At 39.2% G+C, this 27,055-nt stretch overlaps 1 protein-coding gene and 1 pseudogene across 1 annotated transcript in view; one reads left to right on the top strand and one right to left on the bottom strand.

Moving 5' to 3' along the window:
• Window positions 1-27,055, top strand: part of LOC105839254 (homeotic protein spalt-major) — a 296,514-nt gene that overhangs the window by 34,423 nt on the left and 235,036 nt on the right. The window lies entirely within an intron of this gene.
• Window positions 20,822-27,055, bottom strand: part of LOC118644457 — a 36,277-nt pseudogene continuing 30,043 nt past the window's right edge.

The raw sequence follows: 27,055 nt of genomic DNA, 5'->3' as shown, positions 1-27,055 counted from the left end.
TTTCAAAATTAAATATTATGTAAATTAGCATAAAAAAATATTTAGAAACTTTTTTTAACATGTATTTTAAAATATAAAGAAAAATTCACTGTTAAATAGCATATTTTAATAAAATTATTTAATTAAAATACCTGTTAACAAATATTAATTACAGTGTTACTTTTATAAATAAATTAAATAATTTTAATTTTGATTATTTTTATTCAATTTTATTTTAACTTTATATTCAATATTTTAATATTATAAGAATGTTTTCACTTTTTAAAATCAAGCATATTTTAATTCATATCTAATACAAATAAGAATATTAAGCTGTTTATGTTTTTTAAGAAATAAAAATTTATTATAAATATTTAATCTATTACTTTTTGCTACAAAATTTATGTAACGAATATAAACACAGGTAAAACAAATAACTTCAAACGTTTTCAATTAATCAATCAATAACGATCAACAATTGTCATTCAATCTTCCAAAAGAGTTGAAATTTGTTTGAATTTGACTGTAGGAAATTGTTCCATTCTATTACCTATCTACAATATACGATAGAACAAAAAAGAGTTAGTAAAATTACACAGTGCTGTTATTGCCACATGGCGATTCAATTCTTTCCAAGTTTTTCGAAATAGCAGCGAAACATTGTATCGATTCGAGCTAGTGCGGCGTGACGTTAGTTTTGACCAAATATTTGTTGATGGAAATGGAACCAGCTCGTATATAGTCGGTGCTATTAATTGATTTTTTATTTCGTGCTAAAATCTAATATCTCGATGTCTTTTTAAAAATTTTCTATTTTTGTTTAGTCTGTTTTTTTATATAACATTGTAAACGCAGTACGTCAGTTGGAGCAGACTTAGCAGAGAGGGGGAAAGAGAGGGGAGGGCTGTGAACTTTGAGAAATTTATTTATAAATAATTTTTACATTTTTTTTTCCTATTGGAGAGAAAATGAGATTTATTTTGTAAAAATCTATTTTAAAAGTTTTATTTTGTTTACTGCTTTTATTTTTTAATTGTGTTTCTTTTTATTTAATAAAATACAAATGAGATTAAAGAGTTTATTAATGTTATCAAGTTATTTATGGAAGCGTTATCAGCATTTGCTTTAAAAGAAATTAAAAAGGTATCGATGTTTATTTATATATATACAAATAAAATGTATAATCAAATTTAACAAAATAATTTATTAAAAAGTACGTATATTTTTGTGTTCTCTATTTTTTGTTCTGTTTTTGTAATTAAATTCTAAAAGATTTAGACAAAATTTTGTCAAATTAAAATTTGTGTTGTTATAGAAATAGAAAAAATTTATATAGATTGACATACATGTATAAAATATGTTTTATATAAGATATTTCAATAATATCTGTAAGATATAATTGTGTCAACACAATTCAAGATATATTTAACTTGTAAGGAATTCTGAAGCTTTATACGTTTCGCAACTCTGTAAGTCCCGGAGTAGCCGAGCCGAATGTGTAATCAGGTCGCACGGCGTTAGTACAACTAATTAGTCTGGTACAATGCTCGGATAATATTATATTACTGCGGAGTAGCGAAGAATGGATGTAGCTGCTGCGCTGGTTGAAGGCCGAACCGGGTCTCGCTGGCGCTGGATGAGCAGAATTGAACTACTAAGTTATTCACGTCGCACTCCAGTCATGCTCGACGCGCCCGACCAGACAGTTTCGCGAGAAAGCTTGCGCTATGGTTAACGCCAGATTGGCGGATAAAAGCGAATTGTCGAGTCGTTAAAATTAGTTTCTTCGTGAAAAAGCATTCTTCATTTTTCTTGGCTGTCGCGACTTCTTTATTTTTCCAGGCAATCGCGATTACTTGTTAAATCTATTCTTATTGCTCAATGTATTTCTTCTCTTGACCTTGAATTTATTTTTTTATTGGCATAGTCAGGTGCTTATTTCGTTTCACTTAAGAATAGATTCCATTTTCCAATCGGTTGCGATAAAAATTTATTTATTTTATACATTTTAGAGAACATGTATTATAATTTATAGAATAATTATTTTTGACTTGATTACATTATTTAACTTGATCTTTTTTACATTGTTACATTTAGATTAAGTATTAAGTATTAAGTAATCAAAAAGTAAAGAGTACCTCACGTTGACATGTCATTATTGAGAAATATATTTCTATATCTATTGATAATTTTTCGTTTATACATATATCGTTCGCGTCGAATCGAACGTATTTCTCCGTCTTTTCCAATTTCGTTCTTAGAAATGGAGTTTCGATGGAGTTGATGAGGTTTCCTCTAGAAAATACACACTCGACGTGGGTACGCTGGATGGCGGGGTTGCCGGGGGTAAGGGGAGAACCAGTCTCAAAGTTTCTTTTTTTTTCTTCGCGGGGGAATGTATCTCGGGGGCAAGAGTGGTACGAGTCAAGGGGTTTGGTCAGCAGCAGAGATGGACCACGCGATTCTATTGGTCAGATGTGATGCGCATGAGCCGTGGGGGGTGAATGAGAAACGACGGCAACCTGCAATATAACCTGAAGAAAGACTCGATCGGAGTCAGGTCACGTAATGTTCCTCCACCTCTTCGGGCTCTACTTTATAACTTCTATTAATCCTTTCGCATCGGGGCTTAGGTTGTCCTAATGAAAAATCCCTTTCTCACGACTAAATACGGCTATTGTTTCGTCTTTTTGTACGTACGCGGGAGGATGAAGGTGCCACGGCCAGTCGTTCTGCAAAGATTTATATCTAATAAATCGCGAGTACGTGACGATTTTCCAACTTTGCGAAATTGAAATTAGCTACGGGTGCTCGAAACCATCCGATCGGCTAATCAGTTTCGTTGATTAACAGCAATAATACCTCGGGATTACGTTTCTTCAAAGAGTTATCTTGTAGGATATCGCAGAGATGGGTGGATTAATTGGGTCAACGATTGCTTAATGCTAGGAACTGAAAATCCGGGTAGTAGGGAGGTAGGGCCGACGACCCCTTCTCGAGCCATTCTCGTGGAAAATGAACAGAGAAGTTGTAGCATGAACCATCGCCGCGACATCTGCGCTAATTTCACACCAAGCTGACTGCGTCCAGCGAGCTATTATGCCCACCTACCCGAATAGTCCGCTATCCTGATTGACCGCTTGCTTCGCCACGGTAGTAGCGCTAATAATCAGGCAAGACTTGCCGCACGCAATGTCCATCTGGATTGGAAACCTCTGTTTCGAGTTATTGACTTTGCCGCAAAACGTTATTACGATTTCCGTTAATACGATCATGGAGATGTGTGTCCCGTTAATTATCTATTTATCATACCTTCTCATATTAACACATGATTGGTTTATATTGTATTATATTTATTATGAAAAAAATTTAATTTGCTTACGTCATTTTTGTTACGTTATTTGCATTATTTGATTATTACATAATTGCATGCAAAAGTTAAACGTTTCCGTATTTTTATTTCTTATTTTAGTAAATTTCAATAAATATCACGAATGAGAGATAAAAGTATTCACTCTAATCAAAATTCTAACTGTCGTGATGGCTTTATAATAATTTTTAATTCCGATACGTAATGATAATATAAAGTGCACTATTCATAAATTAATTACGTAAAAAGTTATATTTTTTATAAAAATTATTAAATCGGATAATTAAAATGCTTTTTTCTTAAATATTTTCGACTTCACTAAAGTATTTAAAATAAATATCAGACTTCAATATTCCAAGATTATGAGTATATTTAATTCAAGTAAGATGACAAATAATAATAAGAATAAGAAAGTAATGATAAAATATTAATTATTGTAATCAAAATTTTTGCTGATAATGTCAACTATTATTTCGTGCAGCATCAATTCTTGTGTCTGATCGAAGGAAGTCGTTTTTTGTCGTGAACGAATCCGAGGTAGAGGATACGTTTCTTTCGTTATTGAAGAAAACACTGACAGCGCTATAAGTTACCGGCAAATATAAGAAAAGGACACGAGGGGGGGTAAGATGGTGGCGGCGGAGTGGTACGTGCATCAAGGAGTTTGGGTCCTGACATATAATACAGAATCGACAGTCGATGGGTTCGTGAGTCTGACAAGGGGGAGCAAGAGCGCGGTCGGCGGGAGACGGGGGAGGGGAAGGGGGGTAACAGGAGGATACGACGAGATGGCGCGGCGTAGAATCCGGCAGGGGACGGTGAGGAGGAGGAGGGAGGGGGGGGGGCGAGGGATCCTGGCCGGAGGAGGAGAGGGTGGTGGAACAGGAAGCCACCCCCTCGAGGTTCGCTCGTGCCGCGCAGCACAATATCGCGGCAACATAACTCTTCTCCCCTCGTTCATTCCCCGCAACCCAGCGGAACGGCAGAAACATCAACCCTCATCCTCCTCGCCGGGTCGCTTCCCCCTCCTCCCCCGTTCAACCCGCACGACCCCCTGCTCGCTCGCTCCCCCTGTCCTCACTCCTCCCTTGCTCCTGCCGGAGAGCGCCCGACCGCCTCTCTTGTCCTCTTCCTGCCCCAACTTCATCCCTCGGTCCCCTCCTCACACGCGCGCGCCAGGCTTCATCCAGCTACACCTCCGTCCCGCCCGCTTTGTTTCAATAATACTGTTTATATTGGAACGCGAAGCATTGATCTGTTTGCGCGGCGACCGCCTCGTGTCCGTCGCACTCGAAGATGGACATATCGTACGTATGGGCAGGGGGTGGCTTTGTAGTCTCGATGTTTTCGGTACGGGCCGACACAATTGAGCAAACGATTTATTTATAAAAATAAATATATTTAACGGCAGTTATCGCGTCGAACTTTGTGACAAAATATTAGATTAGATAAAAATAATGATATGATCGGTATATTGTATAAACTTAAAACACAATATACCGAGATTTTTGAAAAGTTTGGATTTATTATTTGAGCGTTTTTATTTAAGCATAAGCTTTTCAAAAATGTCATGAACATAAATAAACGATCAAACAATGAATATTAGTAGACAAAGAAATTTGTTTTTGCAATTTAGTATTTTGAATGATTTGAACGAAGATGAAATTAATTTATTAATTTGTTTATTACAAATTTGCATTTAAATGTGATGAAATACTTTGCTGTTATTTATGTTTATAGTTATTTCTTAAATTTATCTTCAAAATTTGATAATTGTGGGATAATGTAAACTTGAAAAATTTTACTATACTTTTAGTAAATTTTACTGAAAGTATAGTAAATTTTACTAAACAACATAATAAAATTCCTCGAGATCACACATTATTCCACAATTACCAGATTTTGAGGGTAAATTTTAAGAGAAAATTCTCTCCGTGTACGTAAAAAGGTTACAATGTTAATACTGTGTTTTCTTTGTTTTGTAAAAAACTTTTAAAAGAGAAATAAAAAGAATACGTGAAATGAATAAAAATTAAGAATAAAAAGAAAAATGTTTTTTATGCGATATTGTGAAGTATAAATTCGTACATTACCAGTAAACATGGTTTGATAAAATAAATCTTGATAATGCCGGAAAGTGCTACATAGGGTGTCTCTGATTCATCGCTTTTCCTTTTAATGGGGATACTAGAGGTTAAATTAAGAAGAATGGTGATTACTGTAATGTGAAGATATCCGCGATCTTCGAATTACAAATAATTATATAAGACTTTAAAGATTAAACTTTCAAAATCATTAACATATAAAAAATCCACAAATTTTTAATAAAAATACATTTAATTAAAACGTTCCGTATATAAAATATTTGCTTGAATAGAAATAATAAAAGACAAAAGAAGGAAAAGTAAGAAACTGATTTTAGCGAAAATGATAAACGGAATGTAAAGTTAACAAAGAATTCGAGCAATTTATGTTTTCCGAGCATTTAGTCTTTTAATGATGCAGCCATATTTTTCTTAATAACAAATGGTAGTCTGGCGAAGGAAGGAAACTGCACCCGCCATTGCGCAAAAAGTCATCTGCTTTTGAGCGGGCGATATCATTTTTCTTGATCATGTCTGTTAGGGTACCTTGCTGAAGGGTGAGTTGGAGGGATACTGAGGGTCGGACCCTCGATGCTGAGTCTTACATCTTCCCGACTCCGCCTTGGAGCTCCCGCTTTGATCAGCCCACAATCCCAAACACCCACTATTATGGACGATCAATCCAAAAAATGGACCTAGTAATTCATCCTAGAAAGCGATTACCGCGGCATGATTATCGAGCTCTTCCTCGCACATTCTAGCGTCGCTGTCTCTCTCTCTCTCTCCCTCCCTTTCTCTCTCTCTCGAAATAGTCTCACTTCTCTCTTTCGCAAATATTTTAATATAAAATAAGTAACAAAGAAAAGTTTATATTTCTTATTGTACAGTTTATAAATTATTTTTTCTCAATCACATAGTTTCGCTATTTTAAGAATCTTTATTACATTTTTTATTAAATACTACTTTTCGTATTGAATACAGCTATTTAAAGCTGAATTTTATTTTTTTTAATAATGTTATTGCATTAACAAATAGTAACACGTACAACGGCATTTAAATTTCATTGTCGTCGATCACCAGAAAAATTGGTAAGCAATTCACATTTTTTTCGATAACTTTTATTGCTGAAGCGAAGCGAAGTGTAACATGACGGTCTAAAGAGGGACTGTAACGAGGATGACCGCATTATTCAGGACGCGTTTGGAACAACATGGCAGCGGGAACCTAGGGGATGCTGTGGGTGGGGTAAGAAGGGGAGAGAGCAGCAATCTTCTTGGCGCGTCTCTCCCGTGCAGCCAACAATCCGCGTCGATAAATAAAGGATTGGCTGCTCCTCGGTCAATATTGATTTTTAAATTGACCGCCGAGCGAATCCGCGCCTTCCCGCTCCCTCTCGATAGAAGAAGAGAGACGGAGAGAAAGAGAAAAAGCGAAAGAGTGAGGCGGAAGAATCTACCCTCGAAGTCGCGCGCGCGCGCGCGGGTTTATCTATGTATCCGTTCACCCGTACATGCATGTATATACGAGTCTGCGCTTTCACGCGTGTGTGTGCGTGCGTGCGCGCGCGCGCGTGTGTGTGTGTCGCCGTGCCTGCGCTCGCGCTTACCTCCTCGCGGACGAGTGTGTACACATTCGGATAGAAATTCAGACCGCCACCGCACCGGCTGCCGGTATACATGGAATTTGATTATAAATAAATGCGAGCGGGGGTGAAGCGCCCGGAGCCAGCCCAACCAACCATCTCGCGTGGTGCACACGGGGATGGAAAGAGGGTAGAGAGGACCGGAAAGAGAGAAGGCAAGCGGGGGGGGAGAGGAGGGGGCGGGAGATCAGGGGGAGGGACCGGGGGGGGGGTGCAGCTAGGGTGGCGGTCCACTCCGTTGCATCCATAATGCAGAGACACGGTGTGTTTGCGTTCCCCTAAACATCCCTTGTGTGTTTTCGGATACTCTTGATGCCCGGTTTGTCTGCCCGGAGTTTCTACTACGAAATTCCGTTATCGCTCTTATGTATGTATATCCGCGTCGTCCACGGAGATTTGCTTTTGAATTTTCGAGGGCAGCTATTCCGGCATGCGCTTTCGCACGCGCGGTTTCGCCGTGCGATCGTGCCGCGAATGTCACCAGTCGAAAATCGCGCAAAGGCGTACGGATTGAGCCACAAACGTGTAGATTTGGACTAGAATCGGAAATAATCAAAGACTACACGAACATCTATGTACGTGTTTCTTTCTTATCCTACGTACTCTATCGCGTAAGAAAAATTATGAAAGAGGCTGTAGTTTTTTAAAAAGGACGTAACAATTTTTTTTTGACAGTGTATTAGAAAGATAAGAGAATGTAATATATTTAAAAAATTGTAGCTAAAACTATGGTTATACATTTTATAAAATCTGTCATGGTAGTTAACGTGCCCATTGTGGCAATTGATGAAAATGTATAATTTAGTTAGCGGTATGCGTAGCCTGACGGAGGGCAACCAGCTTATCGAGGATATTCACCGAGAGACGGCGCAAAGGGGATCGCACGCAGAACGATTAAAGATTCTTTGATGTTCTCCTAAAATGTTCCCGCTGAAAGGCTAACGTGTCCCGAGCAATTTCTGCAGGTGAGGAGGTTCTAGATTCTCGCACGCAGGGGGTCGTACGCTTCATTTAATTGTGGGAATTCGAACTTTACGGGGAAACTTCTGAACCCGCTTAATAACTTGAGGAATCCTTATGTATGCCTTAATGTTTTGAGGTGGAGTGAGTAAATTGAAATTACAGCACCGCGAACTAGGTGAAAGTATCGCGCGAAAGTGAATAATGTTCTATATTTTTCAATTGTACATATATTTTTTATTTAAAAAAATTGGTTTACTAAGAAGGAAAAAAAGTGTATAGGATTAGAAGACGACAAAATAAAATTAGAATGTAAAAGCGCAAACGTTTCTTTCATCGCAATAAGAATAATATAACTTTTTCCAAAACATACTTTTTTAGAGTACATATAATTGCTGATTAATGGCATCGTTATTAAATATTGCAGAGTGAATTGTTTATCAAATATTTCAAAATATGTTTCATTACATTTCTATCGTTTATCACGACAACGGTTAATGCTCGATCTATACGTGTTCCTTACTGAAGTTTTTACCGCGAAGAAAATATCTTACTGAACCAAGTAAATGATAAGATTCTTTATCTGAATTCGCAAGATTTGAAAGTGTCTCGTGGCGAATTCGAAAGATAGATAACGTTGCGTTGTTACTGGTTTCGCTATGGCCCGACTATGGAAAGACAAAGGCAGAGGTGGAAGCGGTAGATGTAAGAGCAGATAGAATAGAAGGAGCCGTCCTCCTCGTCGTCGTCGTCGTCCTTCTCCTCCTCCTCCTCCTCCTCCTCCTCCTCTCCTGCGTGCGAGGCGAAAGGAGAGGACGATCGCGCGTGTGTGCATCAGGGAGGAGGAATGGCAGAGTAGAGAGTAAAACGGGGAGAGAGCGCGCGAGAATGGCACACGGGTATACATACGCGCGCGCACACACAGAGAAATTCATCCCTGAGAATCGAGGCTGTGTGTCCACTAGTATGGCGGCTGGCCGCTCAATGCACTCTCCACCCCCCGAGCTGACCGACGCCGGGCGTCGCGGCGGCCAGCCCCTACACGCCCGTTGCCATAGAAACGCGCTGTCATTAAAGCATCGCCTTATCATAACCGACGCGCGTCCTTTCTCTCTCTCTCCCTCCTCGGCCGCCATCTTTACACCCCCCTTGGGCTATCCCGTTGGGGAACCAGAGGCTGCTACTACAACCCACTCTCCGTTTCTCACCGCGTTTTCCTCCCTTCCTCGCTCGGTCTCGCTCTCGCTCCCTCGCGCTTCCTCGCGCTACACTTTCCCGGCGGCGGGCACGCTGTCTACGTTTCTCGTTCTGTCTTACTTGCTTGCGGGTAGCGGTCGCGTGCGTGATGACGGAGATGGTGGGGACGCGCGCGGGGCGGGGGGGGGGGGGGAGGCGGAAGTTGGACGGCGCGGCGGGTCCTTTCGTCCTTCGGGCGACGTTCTCGCGCTCAAACTATCGCCGGACCGCGAGTTGCATGACTAGTTGCGTATATCCTAAATTGCGTCCGGATACGACACACATACAGCTTGGCAGAGAAACGCGCGCGGTTTTCTCTCTTTTGATAGTAGCGAACGTTTGATACTTTTGCGCGTATAGAACTAATTTGTTACAGTCGATGTTAATCTTTTTGAATAGACATGTAGAAAATTAATATATTATTAATGATTATTGGAAAACGGAAAACGATCAAATTGTTTAGCTTTACAATAAAATGCTAAAACTATTCTGTAAAATAAAGTAGGATGTATGAATAAATAAAATGGTTAAATAAAGATATTCTCAAATTCACCAAAAACAGACCATTTGTCACTTAAGAATACGTTTTTGGCGAGTCACCTATAAAATAAAGACCAAAAATTTTTTTAATAAAAAATATTAAGATAAAAATATTTTGACGTTACGCTTTATCGCACATACATAGCAAAATTAAATGTTTAGGTAATTAATACTTTATTAATCGTTCTACCTTCCGATTATGATGTTTATTGAAGCAAACTCTTACTATATTTATCTTTTCGTATGACTTGCAGACATTTTGCAAGGTGTATTTATTTGAAAGGTATAACCGGGAGTGTCTAATTCAGACCTGGAGCATTGAGCGATATGTACCAGGTCTGACTGAGTCTAAGGGAGATCGTTCTGTTGGAACTACGAGATCGTGCGCGCGCGCGCGCGCGACGCGCTGAGCCGGAACTGGAGTGTATTTCTGTGTATCTCATTAATTTTATTCCATATAATACGGCATCCAGAGTGCGGCCGCCCTTGACACGGCGGTGCCGCTGATTAATGAAGTCGGCTTGCCATTTCAAAAGTGTATCCCACCCGCGGAATTCGGGTTTGACGCGCAGCTTTTCTCAGAGAATCTTTGATTTATCGTTCCAATAACACGCGAATAATCGAAACCGGCGCGAGGCGCCGCGAACTTTGTGGCGGCATTAGGAATAATTAATTGTCGCTGAAGCCCTTAACGCGACGGTGCGGTGAGTCGAAACACGGAAGCGAGCGAGTCGGCGGGAAGCTTTTTATTAATGCCAGCGGAGTACAAGTCTCACAAGATTTAATATTTACTTGGATAGATTTGCGCCTTAATGCTGTCAAATATAAATGCCAATTGCATTTGCAATTCCACGCGCTCTTCCTTCTCTTTAACTTTTCATTAAATTATATATTATTTTTCTTTTTGTTGGTTAAATCTCTATTAATTTTAATAATCTATAAAGAGGTTCAAAATTCGTTAATATTAATTTTTAGTAAATTTTTATGAGATGAATTAATCGTAAATATGCAAAAAAAAATGGATAATATTTGGTTAGGTTTTTTAAATCTTACATTTTTTTTCAAAACGAAAATTTACATCGAGATTGCAACAGACCGTGAAGATTAGACTTGCGAGAAAATTTCTAAATTCCACGTTTGCGCCATAAAATATTGTCGACGCATACGATTTACATGCGCACGCGTGTGTCGGCGATGTGTCGGAGCATATTTGTCCACGTGGCGGTCTTACCCTTTATTCTCCATTCTCATCCTTCGCCGTCGTGACCCTGCCGCCGGGTGACCCATCCCTCTTAACTCTCCTCTCGCCTACGACAGGGGACTCCGGAGTGGGTCGCGAGTCACGGCCCTCCACGGGAATAACGAGTCTCATTAATCCAATTAACCAGTAAATAATGGGATAGCATTTTCGTATTTACGAGAGAATACTTGGCTGGCCCTAATGGAGTTTTGAGCTGACTATCAATATATTCCTGCTGGCGCGGCGCGAGGGAACAAAGTACGGGTCACTCTCTCACTTAGTTAACCGGGCTTCGGAGCCGGGGAAGGTTAGCGTCCCCGGACTCTGGTCGGAGGACATCGATCTCGGTTCCTTCTTAGTTGAAGGAATCTGATTTTCCGAAACACGTCCGATTATATTTTTGCGCCGGCGTTACTAATATACGTGTATTTTTGTAGGAACGAATTAACGGAATTGTCACCGATTGGTTTGGAAAATTTTCCGTATAAATATATTAGTTCTACTTTTTCCCTACTTTTACTTAATTTTAAATTTTGTTCTATTTTAGTTCTATTTTAGGAAGGAGAATCGGTCGACAGCATGATGTAATTTGTACGTAAGATAGAATAAGTTTTACAACTAGATTTGAAAACTGTGGATACTTGTTTCGCTGCTCCGTTCGCAGATATTTAGAAGCGCCACGTATAGCGACGTTGTGTGTGTGTGTGTGTGTGTGTGTGTGTGTGTGTGTGTGTGTGTGTGTGTGTGTGTGTGTGTGCGTGCGTGTGTGAGGTACGCTTTCTACAACTTTTGCAATCGATCTCGCCACCCGCGAGAGTCGATACGTAAATACTAGACTACTCGTCGTAGACATGAAACTTCTCGTATTGTAGTTCGGAAAATCGCACCTTTAATGCAACTCTTATTAATGCTTGTAATTTAAGTACATTTATATATTTCTCTGTACTTGTCCAACTTTATTTAACTTTTATTTAATTTGTGTCTTGCGTCTGACGCACAAGATTTATTCCAGACGATTCGTATCTCGTGACATAATCCGGGGGCGGAGTCGCATTTATAATTTTACATTTATATAGAAGCTTAGAGAAAGGGAAACATTTTCTTTTTACGTTACACCGCACGTTGGTTCGCCAATATGAAAGAGAAATTCACTTCGAGCAACATACGAGCGGCGTGGAGTGTAAATTTTTAACTTTAGCGCGCGTGCAGCCGATTTACCCTGAAGTTTACTGATAAAGTCGAACAGCGCGTTGCGAATAGTGAGTACGCGCGATGCCGGCTTAATGAAAATTGTTTACACCCTTAATGGTAATCTTTGAGCAGAATTGCTTTCGCTCTTTCCCTGCCGCGCCGCGTCCGCGGAAATTCTGGTACGTAGCTGATAGCGAGCTGCGAGATCGGGGGAGAGGGAAGTTGGATCGCGGAGCACATTCGGCGCACGTTTCTCCTTTAGATCTGGGGAGCGTTAAGGATATCTATTTGTGTCGCCCGCTAGGTGGAAGCAATAGAAATTACAGCGGACCACGTTCTGGGTTGGTTCATGATTTGCATATTCGTTTGAAACAATATCCTCGGGTGAGCGCGGCGGTAGGTCGTTTTAACGGGGCGCCAGGGCAGAGCCGGGAGGGAGAGTTTGTCGCCTTCTGTATGGGACCGAGGGGGTGAGGGGGGGGGGAGGGATACAGAGAAGGAGACATGGCAGGGGGCAAGGTGGCGGCGGTGTTCGACTGTTTCAATTAAAATAAGCATACGCCACTAGCGAGCCAATACCGACCACTGTTTCTTTCTTTCAGCCGCCCATCAGCGTCCTCCCTACCTCCCTTCCTCCCTTCCCTGTTTCACTATCTCTCTTTCTCCTTCACGAGAGGATCGAAAAAAAGTTATCCCTTCGTCCGGGTATATTACTCAGTGTCGTCGAGATCTGAATGCGAAAGCAGCCGTTGAAGCTTGATGACATTAATACACGTTTCTCCGCGATCGATAACACGATTTATTGAAAGACGCGGAGCGATCGTCGTTTATCTCTTTCTCTTTCCTTGAATATCATCGAGAAGGAAAGGAAATATATCGGAGGCAAAATATCAAAATGCCGAATTAATTTTTCTATATTGATAACATCTTATCGTATTATTATTTTATTTTCATTTTTTATTGACTCGAAGTTTTCTGAACGCAATCGTTCTGGAATTTATACGGGAAACGGGGATGTCAGTGAAATAACGGCGAATAGGCTAATATTTTCAGACATCCGTTTCTCTTCCGTCTATTCTCGATGCTTCTGCGCATCCTTCCCCGGGAGAACGTGTACATATAAGATACTTTAAATGGGAAATCGAAACACTTCGCAGATAACTCTCCTCGGGTGAGAATGTATTCAAAATGGCTGCCAGGCGGGCGGGAGCGTTATGGATAGGAAGGAGACGGCGCTAAATCCCCTATGATGATACGAAACATATTCTACCTCTAAAGAACTCTCCGGCTCCCCCGCGTCGGCTATAAAATAAAGTTCATCGTTTCTATCCCTCCCTTGTCCTCCGGAATTTAATCGAAGATGGCGGAGATGCAGATGCGCGCGTCAAGGAGAGACTTTCCATTACTGCTCTTGAATTGTGACTTAAAGTCAATTTATACTTTTAGATGTCGAATGCAAACGATAATAAAATTTGGAAAACTTGTGTCAATGACATATCCGTATTACGTTTGTATGAAAAAAATTAATTACTTGATTAAATAAGTGACAATAAATAAACCTTCATAAAATTTCATATCAGGAATCGTTATAAAAAGAAACTATTTGAAACGTTCGTGGTGAACATAAAAAGTAACACATTGATTCTTTGTTTTGTTACAGGTAAGTTTGTGATAGCTGTTCCAATTGTGTATCACCCTTTTATTCAAGTCTGCGTCATCTTTCCTTCACTATCTCGCAAAACGTATGAAGCACCGCCAGTGCAATCACTCGTGGATACATTTGCGGATAAGATACCAATAAAAAGCGACGAGACAACATAAGGGTAAGAAATGGCAAATTCGCGGTAGGGATATTGACAGTAGGTGACGTCCCCCTTTTCTCTCTTTTACATTACGTCGACATTCGTCTATGCCCCTCCTGATTTATCGGATTGCCTAAACGCGCCCGATATCGCGCAACATTTTCAATACATTTGAAGAGTCATTTCCCTTTTGTTGCGTCGATGTAAATCGTGTCGAAATATTAGAAATAGGGATAATAATTTTCCTTTTCCCTCCTTTTTGTCTAATATTATTCTATTTATAGAATTAAAAGTATCTTGTACACATATATGTTAAATAACTTACGATAGATATAAAATGTTTTCTCTATCGTGTATTTTATTTGCTGTTTTAATGCAAGATTAAATTTAAATTTCCTGAAAAATAAAACTTTAATATCCTTAACAAGCTTATAAAAAAATTTAATCTATTTCAGTTACGTAAATATATATGGAAAGAACGATTTTATTGAAGTATCTAAAAAAATTTACAGATTATAGAAAAATAATTTTGTTGGATCATCAAAATAATTACTAAAAATGTTAAAACAGTCAGTTTGAGCATTTTACCTGATACATAATTATTTTGGTCAAACAAAATTATTTTTAGATCTGTACACTGAGAAAAAAAGTAATTGGTTCAACAAAATTTTTTAGTTGCGGGCTGCCAACAAAAGATATATTCAATACAACAATATATGGTATTGCTAAATAAATACATAGTCCAATCAACGTTATTGCACTTGCATTAACAGCAAATATTATTATTTTAAGTATATCTTTTTGTTGGCAGCCCGCAACTAAATGTTTTGTTGAATCAATTACTTTTTTTCTCAGTGTATTTAGTTAAATTTTTAGACGTTTCAAAATCGCATTTCCAATGTATATTATTACATTAGAATGAATTTTTATATTGTATTGTATAATTTGTAAGAGAGCATTCATACATTGAAAAAAATTCTTGGTAAATCTGTGAAATGCATTTAGTAATAATATTGTTGAAATATTTGGTTGTTATAAACAAACGTAGTAATAATAACAAAATTATAATAATATTAACAAAACGTTTGGTAATAATTATAAACATTTCATTATAAGTACATTATTTTGTTATAATTATCTTACGTTTAGTTGAAACTATTTCACTAAGGTTTTGGGTAATTTGGACCAAGGCTGGATTATTATAACCAAGTTTTTTTTCAGTGTATTCTATATTTTCATGATTTAGACAGCGAAATATTTTTCAATATAATTCTAGTATATAACGTCTAGAAGACCAATGTATTTATTAAAAGTCAGGTACCTCGCATATACCTATAGATAACGCGCGTACCTCTTCTTCAGTCGCGCTCGGTGCAAATACCTTTTTTTCTTCGCTCTCCTCGTTCGCTTTTAGCGCTTTGCAGTAACGGCATCGTTGAGCCGCGTAAAGGATAATCCTCGATAACGATGTCGTACATTCCGAGAACGGCGTCAGAGGGTGGATCGATATGTATTTTACGTAAGGGTGACCATTCGTTTCATATTTGCTTTTGTTAGGAACGTCGCGTTAGCAGTCCTGTCGTCGTTCGATGGGTATAACGTGCGAACTAATGCAAACGTCGTCGCCGCGCACGTGTCAAGCGGATCCGACACAGGACCGGAGATGTATCCGTCTATCCAGAAAATAATCCAGAGATAGCATCTTCCCGCGTAGCCGCATCCATAAACGACGAGGTAGCGTCATTTTAGGGTTGACAAGAAGGGGGGAAAGGCGCGGCCTCGCGGCGCGTTTCGGAGATTAAAGATTATTTACGAGATGACGATAACGTTTTTAACGATAACGTCTAACGATCGGTCTTCAAAGGGGAGAAACCCACCGGCCGTTTTCACGGCAGACTAAGCGGGAAATGCCGCTCCGTCACGATGCATTCATTTGTCTATTGGCTGGTGCCTCTGACAGCCGTTTGACTCCGATGCTGGCGAAAACTCCGTTGCTACCACCGGCGGAGAATAGTTATTAATTGTCACAACTATGACGCATGCTGTAAGTGTAAGAAAAGCGTTTCCTCCTATGTCTGGCATCACTTGACGACTGCTTGGATCGTAATTTAATTTATCTTTCATCTTCCCTGATTATGATTTCGGAAAAAAGATAAGAACAATTAAATTAAGACTAAGGTTCACAGAGGTAAGGTCTTTGATAACCTTATCGGAATGCAAAAACTTTTATGATTGATTCTTGGCAGTTTTGAAAGCGGAGACTGTCTGTTAATTGTAACATTAGAAGTGCAAAATAATGCACGTTCGTGCTAACGCGGTGCAACGTCATTCGGGTGAGATTCCTTTGCGCGGCGGAGCGTTGCGGGCCGAGAGCACGGAAGGGGTTGGTGCGTCACGAGGCAAGGGAGGCGCGAAAAGGGATGATACATGGAGAGATGGTCGCAGGCCTTTTCTCCACAATGCTGAGAAAGGGGAGAAGGGGGGAGGGGGAGGGTGTTGTTATTTACGGTATTTAGATAACCGGCTTACGTAGGACCCTCACACTCTCCCCCTCCTCCCCCTTCCACCCCTATTGGCCGTGATCCCGCGCCCGAGATAGCGCCGGCACAGTGTCACCGGCAACCTGCAAGGGAGTGTGGAGCGAGGTTCCGTGCGCATTCGACTTGTAGATTATTATAACGAGCATCGCGTTGCATTAGCATACGTATCTGTTCTCCCGGGAAACCCACGGCGGGCGGCGGCTGCCGCTGCCGCCGCCGCCGCTGTTGCTGTTGCTGCTGCTGCTGCTGACGCAGTATTATACCGGAGAATTACTTCTCTCCTATTCACTACCCTAACTGCATCTCCGACCACGATGCACTCTTCCGCCCGTTTGTGTGTGCCATGTCGTTTCTGTCTATTCATTCATACGATCGGTCGCATGATATATCGTGGCTTTTCCAGATTTTCCCGGCCACCACACGAAATGCAATTACACAGGGTCACAAATTATAAGTGTGATTTGATTGTGATCTTGAGAAATGAATATATATAGTGTATGATTCATGAGCCGATTTAATTTAATTGTTCAGTAAATCGGGTAAGCTTACACAAATATACGTTTTACCTTCGCTGAAATATTAAGGTTTACTTTATAATTTAATTATATATTGACAGATAGAGATCGATTTTTACCTCGTTTGGTCTATTCATTACAGATTTATTGTTTAATAACGATTAATTATTAATTATAAAAATTAATTTAATCAAACAATATTTTGTATTATTATAATTAAAATATTAAGATTGCTTTTATCCGAGTAAATTTATCTTTATCGCTATGCTGATAATATGACATCAGAATCAAAGTCGTATAAATTTCTAAGAAAAAAATCATTCACGAAATTATTGAAGCAAAGATCACAAGCAATAAACGTAAGAGTTAAAATTCTATTAGCATCATACATATATAATTACGAAATATATCGTGTTCATCGAGATTGTTTATTTTTCTCCTATAAACATAAAAAATTAATTTTATAGCTGCACATTATTTTAGTTTATTTTGTAATTATTACGCATGCAAGCACGACTGAGCATAATACTAAACTTAACGTTAACAAGCGGAAGTCAGTGTGAGAGTTGGATTTCGGGAAACGGCAGATTTTGCTTGATATTATCTAATTGAGCTAACAGAGAGAAAGGATACGTCGTTCTGCTCTAACTTCATGGTCGGTCGCGCGTATCTTCCGGGAAGAGTACGTTAGATTTGATTATCTGATCTTTGTTATTTCTCGCGTGTTTGAAATAGATTTCGGAAAGTGGTATGAGTTTTTAGTGTTGCAAGAAATACATTTCTTAAAATAACTAGAGATATAATTACAGATATATTTGATAAAAATGTAATTAGGCACAAATACAAATATATATTTTTTAACAAATAATTAGATATAAATTTATTTATTTTAAAAGTAAATCTAGAAATACAGATAATAATATCTATGTTATAATAATATATAGTAATTACATATGTATGTATTTTTTTGTTCTGCATCATGTTTGCTATGACACTTTGGTATATATGCGTAAGACTTTATTCGTGCATATTATTTTGATATATTCAGTATTATGATCGTTTTCTAAGCGGCTAATTGTGAGTAGCACTCAAATTATAAGATACAAAATAAAACTAATTATAACTGAATCAAAAAATATAACTAGATTCATATAATTATAATAGATACTTTACGATACTATGAGTTTTAATGTTATCTAATATTGCTAAGGTTCGAAATTTCTTTAATCAAAAATCCTTCTCCTCAGTTCTTAGTCCCTTGTTAGAAGTGACTCCTCAGTATTTCTGTGATGTGCGTTTTCTACAATTTACACAGATATACGGAACAGTTTAACGTCGATTTGGAACGGTTAAATTAATATGATTTTTATGACATTTTTTTAACGATTTGCCATTGCCTTCTAAAAGGTAGCGATCGAATGAAAATCAATTTAATTCTCATCGGAGGTCTCAGACGCAAAGAGCAGACGCACAACTCATGCGACGAGATCGTCGAATAAATAAATACTTTTATCATTAGCATCGTTATAAGAAATATTTATTTAAAATAAAGGATGATAATTTTATAAATAAAATAAAAAGCAGAGTACTGCATGTGGCACAGTTACAGAGAAAGGGAGGCCTAATAAACCTAAATAAAAGGTACCATCAATCGACGGACGAAAGAATGTGTATAAATCCGCCTTTGAGAGCGCATAGCGAAAACATCGGGAGGGAAAACGCCGTAGACACATACACACCGCTCTTTGTTTCCCTCGCGTGTTACTCTTTTGTTCATCCGTTAGCCCCGATAGCGATGTCGAACGAAGCGAACGATCTCTCTCGAGCCGCTCCGGCATGGTCGGCGGAGCGACTCGTTGTGATCCGATAAACGGATAGATATCCGTCCGCCTGCCTAACCGGCACCACTATAATTAACGCTGACCTCCTGGCGACCCACCGGCAATTTTAGTAAGCGAACGATACGAAACACGGACAATCATAATAATCGCGGGCAAATCTTTCGACTTGTCAATCAGCCGACTGACACACGATGGTGGGTTGTTACCTACCACGAGCCCTGGCCCCGGGTTTGCGTGTCTTGAAACGCGGCGTTGCACGCTAACCTCGCGAATGCTCGGCCATTAGCCGTGCTTTTCTTACTTCCTCGTTCGAGCCCCTCCGTGTATATCCTCCTCCGTTGCATCCTTATGGCGTGGTGTGCTAGTCCGTGGTCTCGATATTCACGGTAACGCACGACGAGAGTACAACGTCCTAATGTTGCCCGAGCGCAATTCAGCGATAGCAGGTGGTTATGCGTTTCGCGGCTAGTTTGATCTGCATACTGCTGAGTTTGGAATCTCGGGGAGAAGTAAAGTTTGTGGAAGTCGCGGACAAAGTGCGACTAATAGGTTCTTCTCTAATTATTCTTCTCCCCGTCTTCCCCTTTCTATTCCCCTTTGGTACAAAAGCTCGAAAAGTTTAAACACAGACAGGAAATGCCCCGCGCATGATTCAGAGCCAGAAAATATTGCTCCGCTTTCGTTACGGTCCTTTGGTGATTCGTCGAAATGGTTCGTGGGTGAAATCACAATTATCGGATCGTGGCACGACACGGATTCACATACGGCTACAATGGAATACTCGAGTGGGATACAATGTGTATGAGCTTTATTGTCCCCTTGAAAGCATCGGTCAGTTCGGTCCATCTGCTGACCCAGCGATAGTTGCTATACCGTACTACTGTAGTCGTCAATTGCATCGGTTGCAACAAATTTCTAGTGTGCCCGATACGCTATTCACGTCCAAAACTTATGTAGTATATAAACCTATTTCTATGGTTCTGCTGCAATGCAGCCATCTTTTTTATTTTCTAAATAAATTTATCTTTATCCGTAAACGCAGTATACTTTTTACAAAGACGATTTAAAGCAAAATTTAGTATTCGATACATGCTTCGAGATCTTACTGAAAAACATATTAATCTTCGAGTTTATATAATTATAATCTGCCGTAATAATACGTTAATGATTCGTGTTAGTGACTATAAGTAACAAAATCTGAGCGATAGCAATCGAGACGCGCGAGAAATCGGTCTCCGTGATTACAGAAGTCAATCAGCCTCCAGGGAGGATCATTAAATTGCAAATGCAAATCGTGAATGGCGGAGCTCAACGAGGGTGCACCAAGTGGGCGCTAATATGCGCCAGATCCATTAATCATAACCCGGGGGATTCTGCGAGCAAGAACGTTCGTTCGCGTGTGTACGAGAAGACAGACACGCTACGCATGCGAGTGTACGCGGCCTAAAACTGAAACAGGTTAACGTTAGACACTCCCCCTTGCACGTTGGGGGACATTCAGCATTGTTCGTGGCGCCGGGCTACCCTAAATATTAACAATGAGCGAACAGGGGTCAGTACAACCCTCGAAAACTTTCTCTAATTCCTCGCCCCCGAACCCCATCTCCTTCTTGTCTCCTAACCTTCCCCCCTCCTTTCTATTCCCCCTTTGTATCTTCTCGTCTACGGCCTTAACTGTTCGCTATAGCATACTCGAATCGCGGAGTTGTAGAATATCCGTACATGGGCCAGTAGTTTGCGAAGATATCGCTCGTATTTTAATACTTTTTATAACATTTTATTACACGGCTATGAAAATTAATTGATAACTGATTAATATATTTAGTAGTAGTAATCCATGATATTATTTAATAGAAAAATAATTAGGTTTATGTATATAATTAATTTCTTTAATCTATAATAGCGCATAAACAGCCAAGTAGAATTGATCACATAGTATTAATACTATGATAATGTAGAATCATTCTATTTCAGATTTAACATTGTTACATATTTAAAAAAACATTAATGAACATTTGTAAATTAAAATGGCGGCACACGTAATCCGGCAGCGAACTTGCCATTCTTGGTAGAACAGTGCAAATCACTTGGATAAAGTGAACAACCGGACGGTCATCGTTAGGTGAGTGCTTAAACCGTAGCAATATGAAAGGCGACATCCCTAAATGGACCAGTTGTGAAGGCAATATGTACCGCTCACGTGGCACGCGATTGCGCTCACAATGCGTTCCCATATACGGTGGCATACATGTGTTCTGGCCCCAGTAGTTCTTCTCCTTCCGTTCCGTACTACCTTTTCCGGCTGTCGTGGATACTGCATTCCTTATCCGATCGGCCTCTGTTCACGTAGACGAGTCTTACCTGTCCAACGGAAAGAAATGTACATCGACGATAAAGTATCACCTATCGTTCGCGTATTTATTGCAATAGTAGTTGCTGCTGGAAAACAGTAACGGGTCTTATACGAATTATTTCGATGCGTGAGAAGTCGACTGTTTAAAAGGCTTGAAATAAATTACATTAATTGATAATTTTCTATCTTCAAATATTATGTATGAAATAATAAATTTTATTCCGAAATTATAAATTAAGAGACAGTTTTGACTCGTAGAACTTTCATTAGTTTAAACAAAATTATTAGTAAATAGATAACGTAGTAACAAATTGAATAATATATTGATAGTAAAACAATTTTTTGATGTCTTAAATTTTATATACATTTTAGATTTTTAAAAATATTTATTGAAACATAACGACATACAGAATATTTGATCGTAACTGAAACATCTCGTACAATATTTGCCATGCGAACAGATATACATTTATCTATCGCTGGTTGATATTTACATTATAATACTGTACGGAACAATATACCGGTCGTACAGTTTTTACCACGCATTGCGATCAATTACACAGATATTTCATTTCCTGATCAGCCAAACATAGGAATCAGCATGCAGGATATTTCGGTCGATCATACTAATGAAACAATTTTCTTCTTCCGCTGTCCAGTCCCCATTATGTACAGGAGATTTCAAAACCTGCGATTTCAATTTCATCAACAGATTCTTAGAGTCGAGCTTGGCGATAAAGTTAAGGAAAATTACCCTATAACACGTTTGAGTCTTAAAGTAACAATCAATAATTAATTAATTACATTAAAAAAGTTTTCGTTATTTTGATAAATTCAATGGTAAATATTTTTCATGTCCGCAAACTGTTGCATTTTTAACATATTTTTTTTACTAATAATGTAAAGCAATTAAATCAGTGCACGCGAGCACGAACTCAATGACAAGAAATCATATCTCCTCGAGGCGCAATTACACGATCACTTGGCACCGCTTTTTATTGCGCGACAGAACGGAAGAGACGGTCGTCGAGCGTGCAGCAGCTGTCGGCGCGACGAAATAATCGTAATAGAATTGTCAAAATGTAGTCGCGCGTTGTTTTATGAGTGTGAATCGATGTGAATCGCGCCGTAGATGGGGGAGGACTTCTTTAGCGCGAGGCGCAACGGATCCGTGGAGAATCGTTTCCCCGGAGAATTACCGGGGTATTATATCGAGCTGGCAGAACGGCGGGATAGGGATCTGGTGCAAATGGAGTAGCCCGGCGGAATATGCTAGTGTCACGAGGATGCTTACTAATACCTCGGATTATACAGATATCTCGACGTATATCTTATTCGCGCGCGATCGCTACGTTACATACGTATGCCGCGTCTTTGGGAAATTACCATATCGCGATAAAAGTCAGCTTGAGGGTTATCGTTATTTCTCATGTAAGAAAATTACTGGTGCGCGTTACAGGTACCAGTTATAGATATCAAATCGCTGGTCTACGTTCAGGGACAAAAATGAATGCAAAATTACTATGCTCCACAGTCATTTTCAATGCCAACTCTATATTTATAATTGTTTTGACAATGCAAATTATAATTTTTGGTTATTGTCATTACTACGTAAATAATAGCAAATGTAAAAAAAGACAGTTGTATTTGTTGTAATTGTAAATTTATTTGCTACATAGAAATTTTGATATATATTTTACAATATTAATATTTGAAAGTATCAGTTTACAGTAAAATTTATTTATAGGTAGTAGAATAATAAACAAGATTATTATTATTATTATTATAGCAGTAAAGTATAAAAATGGAGCTTCTGACTATAATTATTTTACTGTTCTTAATGTAAAAAGTTTTTCTGTATTTTATATTGTTGCGTCTTGGTAAAATATTTTAATAAAATGAAAAACATTATTTGACAACTATAAATTTTATTCAACACACGCGATATATTAAAAAGTCACCATTGCCTCTTTCATTTGAAAATTTTTATAGATTAATAAAATCGATTTGTTCTTGACTAACAGCTAGGCTGTCTAAAATGTTAAAGTAAAAATGATCAAAAGGACAAAATTTTACATGATGAAATGGAGCAGTCAGAATTTAAATACGTTGATTTGTATGATCAAAGAGACACCAGGAGGGGGCTGTCCCCCGTACGTTTTACTTAAAAGGTGCATCCTGAGATAGGAGTGAGATTCATTACGCTTTATTACTCGAATCGATCCAAGAAGTGTTGCGTCATCTTCTCTCGATTCGATCGGCTCGGTCGATTTGCTCGGACGCGAATCTACGTCGCGTCGTGTAGTGGTGATGCTGGGGACACGGAGAGGTCGGATTGTAGACGTAGATGGGGTTACCAGGGTTGCCAGATCGCGTAATGAAATATGCGTGACGAGAGGTCCCATGAGCCCCGGACTCGCTCTACTATTACTCAGTTCAGCTCAGCCCGGCGCGGTTCAGTTCTGTTCACGAAGGGTGGCACGTTATATTATTCAATTATGTCATTCGAGTTATACGCATGGGCCCGCGAAGGTGCGACGGGAACGGAGGGCAAATAGATCGAACGAACGGGGGGAAAGAGACAGGAAGAGACAGGCGTCCCCTTCTCTTCCTCCTACGAGCCGGCAACGCCGTATTTGTGAATAAGAGTTGTAGACTCCCGGGCTCTCTCCCGCTTTTAAGGGCGCAGCCATTATGAAATTGTAGTTACTCGATTAATTTCACCCCGGGCGCGAATTATCATAAGATAATAGGCTCTCCCCCAGGTTCGTTCGTTTTCCGCGCGCGGGGCCAAGTTAGCGGTTCAATGAAATGTTTTATTGCCAATTACGGCGCGCCATTGGCGTCCTACGCTGAAAGCACTTTGCTAATTATTCCGCATGGACAAGCCTTCCTTTAACTTATGTAAAAGATTTTAATTGCAATTAAAACGAGTGCGCGGCGTGTCCCGAAGTTCCGATAGTGTAACGGGACTGTAAAATTATAATTATAAATGCGCGCACAAGTCGCGCATAGTATCCATTTTGTTTTTTTTTTTTTTGTTTTTTACCTCGCGAATTTACCTCGTTATAAGTTACATCGATTGCGACAACTTATGCGCGACAAATTATTATTATTATTATTCCTTCATCCAGAAGAAATTTCGTTGGATCGCGCGAATACTTTACAATGAGGTCGAGAAAAGACGACGAAGGCGATCAAAGGCAAAGATAATAAATCAGCGTGCAAGATTTCCCCGTGCCGATGACAAACACAATAAGTCGCAATTTCGGTCATTTATATACGCTACGCCCGGGATAATATGACGGAGGATCCTTTGTGCACACACGAGGGGTACACTAAGGCCGGGAGTACGGCGGACGCACACGAGTGACGTCAACTTACAAGGACATAAATCAAAGCGAACGGACGAAGGTCCCGGATACGGCCGGCGATGTTCCCCCGGGAAACCGAGTCTCTCTCTGGCACGAGTCCTCTTTTGACTCATTCAAGGCGAAAACTCGTGTGCGCGTTCGTTTCGGCCGGCGCGACGTGCGCCAATTTCAAACCTACAACAACAATACGTACGAGCCCGAACCGCGCGGAGTGTTATACGCGGAACAAAGTTTCGGGACTCTGTCGGCTCTTCCGCGATAAATTTCTCGCGGACTCGAGACACGGGCAGGAGAATCCCGTCGTACCGATGTCACGTTGCAAATATCTCCATACAACGATCTCGGCGTTATTACATGCGAGGAACGAATTGCAATGACAAGCGTACGAATCTGGCTAAACGATAGCCATAAGTAAAGGGGGCTGAAAAACGGTGGATCGTTCCGATTAGTTGGCACGAATCACGACTGTGTTCGTTTTCCCTCCCCGACGCAACGGCCACGCGTTGCTACGTTTCCGGTGAAGACGCGGATATTATGATGCTGGGCTCTACTGGGCCGTTTCCGGATAACGTCAACTTCTGGATCATTGGTTCTACCGATCGTTTTTCACCCCGAGCACGACTCGACGTTGCGACCGTTTATGTAATCTTTGTGTAGCCCCATTTAGAAATGCGCAATTGATGCGTTAAAAATTATATAAACGTATCTTTTATTAATAAAATAATTTACGCACGAAGAAAGAATATTTTCTTTTGGCAAAATTTTTATTTTTGGAATGGTAAATACTGAATTGAGATTACATAGTGACGGATATGGAGAATTTTTCAGTTTTATCGAGGAAAATATGTCTTTAGTTAAAAAGGAAAAAATATTGAATAGAAAATAATAATATTAATTTAACACTATTATTAAAACAATCATACATATCGTGTTTTTGACTATTATATCGAAATAAAAATTTTGTATTAATATATTTTTTGGAAATTCAAGGATTATCAAATTTTTTGAAGACGATTAAATTATATATAAGCAAAAACAATATATTTACTTATATATGAAACGATAATAATCTTGCTTAGATATAATTCAATCTTTTTAAGAATTTGAATCTTAATATACAGTAAAATATTATATTTTTATTTGATTCTTTATGATAAGAAAATTATCATATCTAACGCTATATGCAATCTCATTTTTAGTATTTAATATTTGAAAATAAAGATATTTTGAAATTATTTTTTTCTATTGTGTATATTTCATTAATATTAACGTAAAATTCGTTTGATTCAGTGCAAAATTGATGAAAATAAAATATTTTTATATTGAATAAAACATGCTGTGAATTTATATTAATTTCCTCTACAATAAAATTTTCACGCGCTCGTATCATTTTATATAGTTTACGAAATTATGCAAAATGCGTCACTCAATCCCGTTTTCATATCGGTCTTGCCGTCCCACGTCAAGCCACGCGTTCAGGAACGAAATGGTTTGTTATGAAGATGCAGAATGCGGTTATCATCAGGACGATCGCCCGACGAGGTGGGGATTAGCCTTTAAGTGAATCGTCAAATCGTTTCTGCCGCCCTTGGACTCGATGCATGAACACATGTATCGCATGCTGTGCAAACAGATCGCGGGTGCACACCCTCTCTTCTCTCGATAAGCGTAAGCTGCATCTCCTTTTCCTGTGGGACCCCTTTTTATTTCTTCCCCCCTCCCTGCCCCCTCCTCCTCTTCCGTCTCCCTTTCACTCCCCCGCGTACTTTTTGTCGTTTCGATCTCTCTTTTCGATCCGCCGTTTTACCTTCATCACTTCTCCAGGGGAGGGGAACAGGACCGTCGAACGCTCTGTTTATCCAGCTGCCGTATTTAAATGTCGCTCTAACGCGCCGTAAAATTATATGCAAAAATCCCCATAAAATATGTAAGTCCCCTCTAATGCACCGGGAAATTGTCGCGTTATATCGTCGCGCCTACGGGACTGTTACATCGCCCGGCGTTTTCATCTCCCGTCATCGATCGCTGGTAGTGAAAACGCTGGTGTGTGCTTTGCGTTCCGTTTGATATTTAATGCGTTTAATTTCTCTTGATCTTATTCTCCATTAACCTTTTATCTTTTATCACACTTGACTATTATTTTCCTTTTCTCATCACAATTTTTTTTGTGAAAAGAAAATAAGAATTATGATTATGTATATATTCTGCATATTTATTTTATACATTGTGATTATATAGATAAAACATTTTTAGATTTATATTTATATAATTTAATTAGCCATTACAGCTGCTATCGTTATGCAATAGTTGTACAGTAATGCGTGTAAATATTTGACAATATATCGCATGGTCATTGAGAAACATATCAAATAGAGAAGCAATGAAAAG

Source organism: Monomorium pharaonis, chromosome 2, assembly GCF_013373865.1.
Source record: "Monomorium pharaonis isolate MP-MQ-018 chromosome 2, ASM1337386v2, whole genome shotgun sequence".
NCBI classification, from domain to species: Eukaryota; Metazoa; Arthropoda; class Insecta; order Hymenoptera; family Formicidae; genus Monomorium; species Monomorium pharaonis.
The sequence above is the reverse complement of the archived record's forward strand: the minus strand, read 5'-3'. Positions and strand labels throughout refer to the sequence as shown.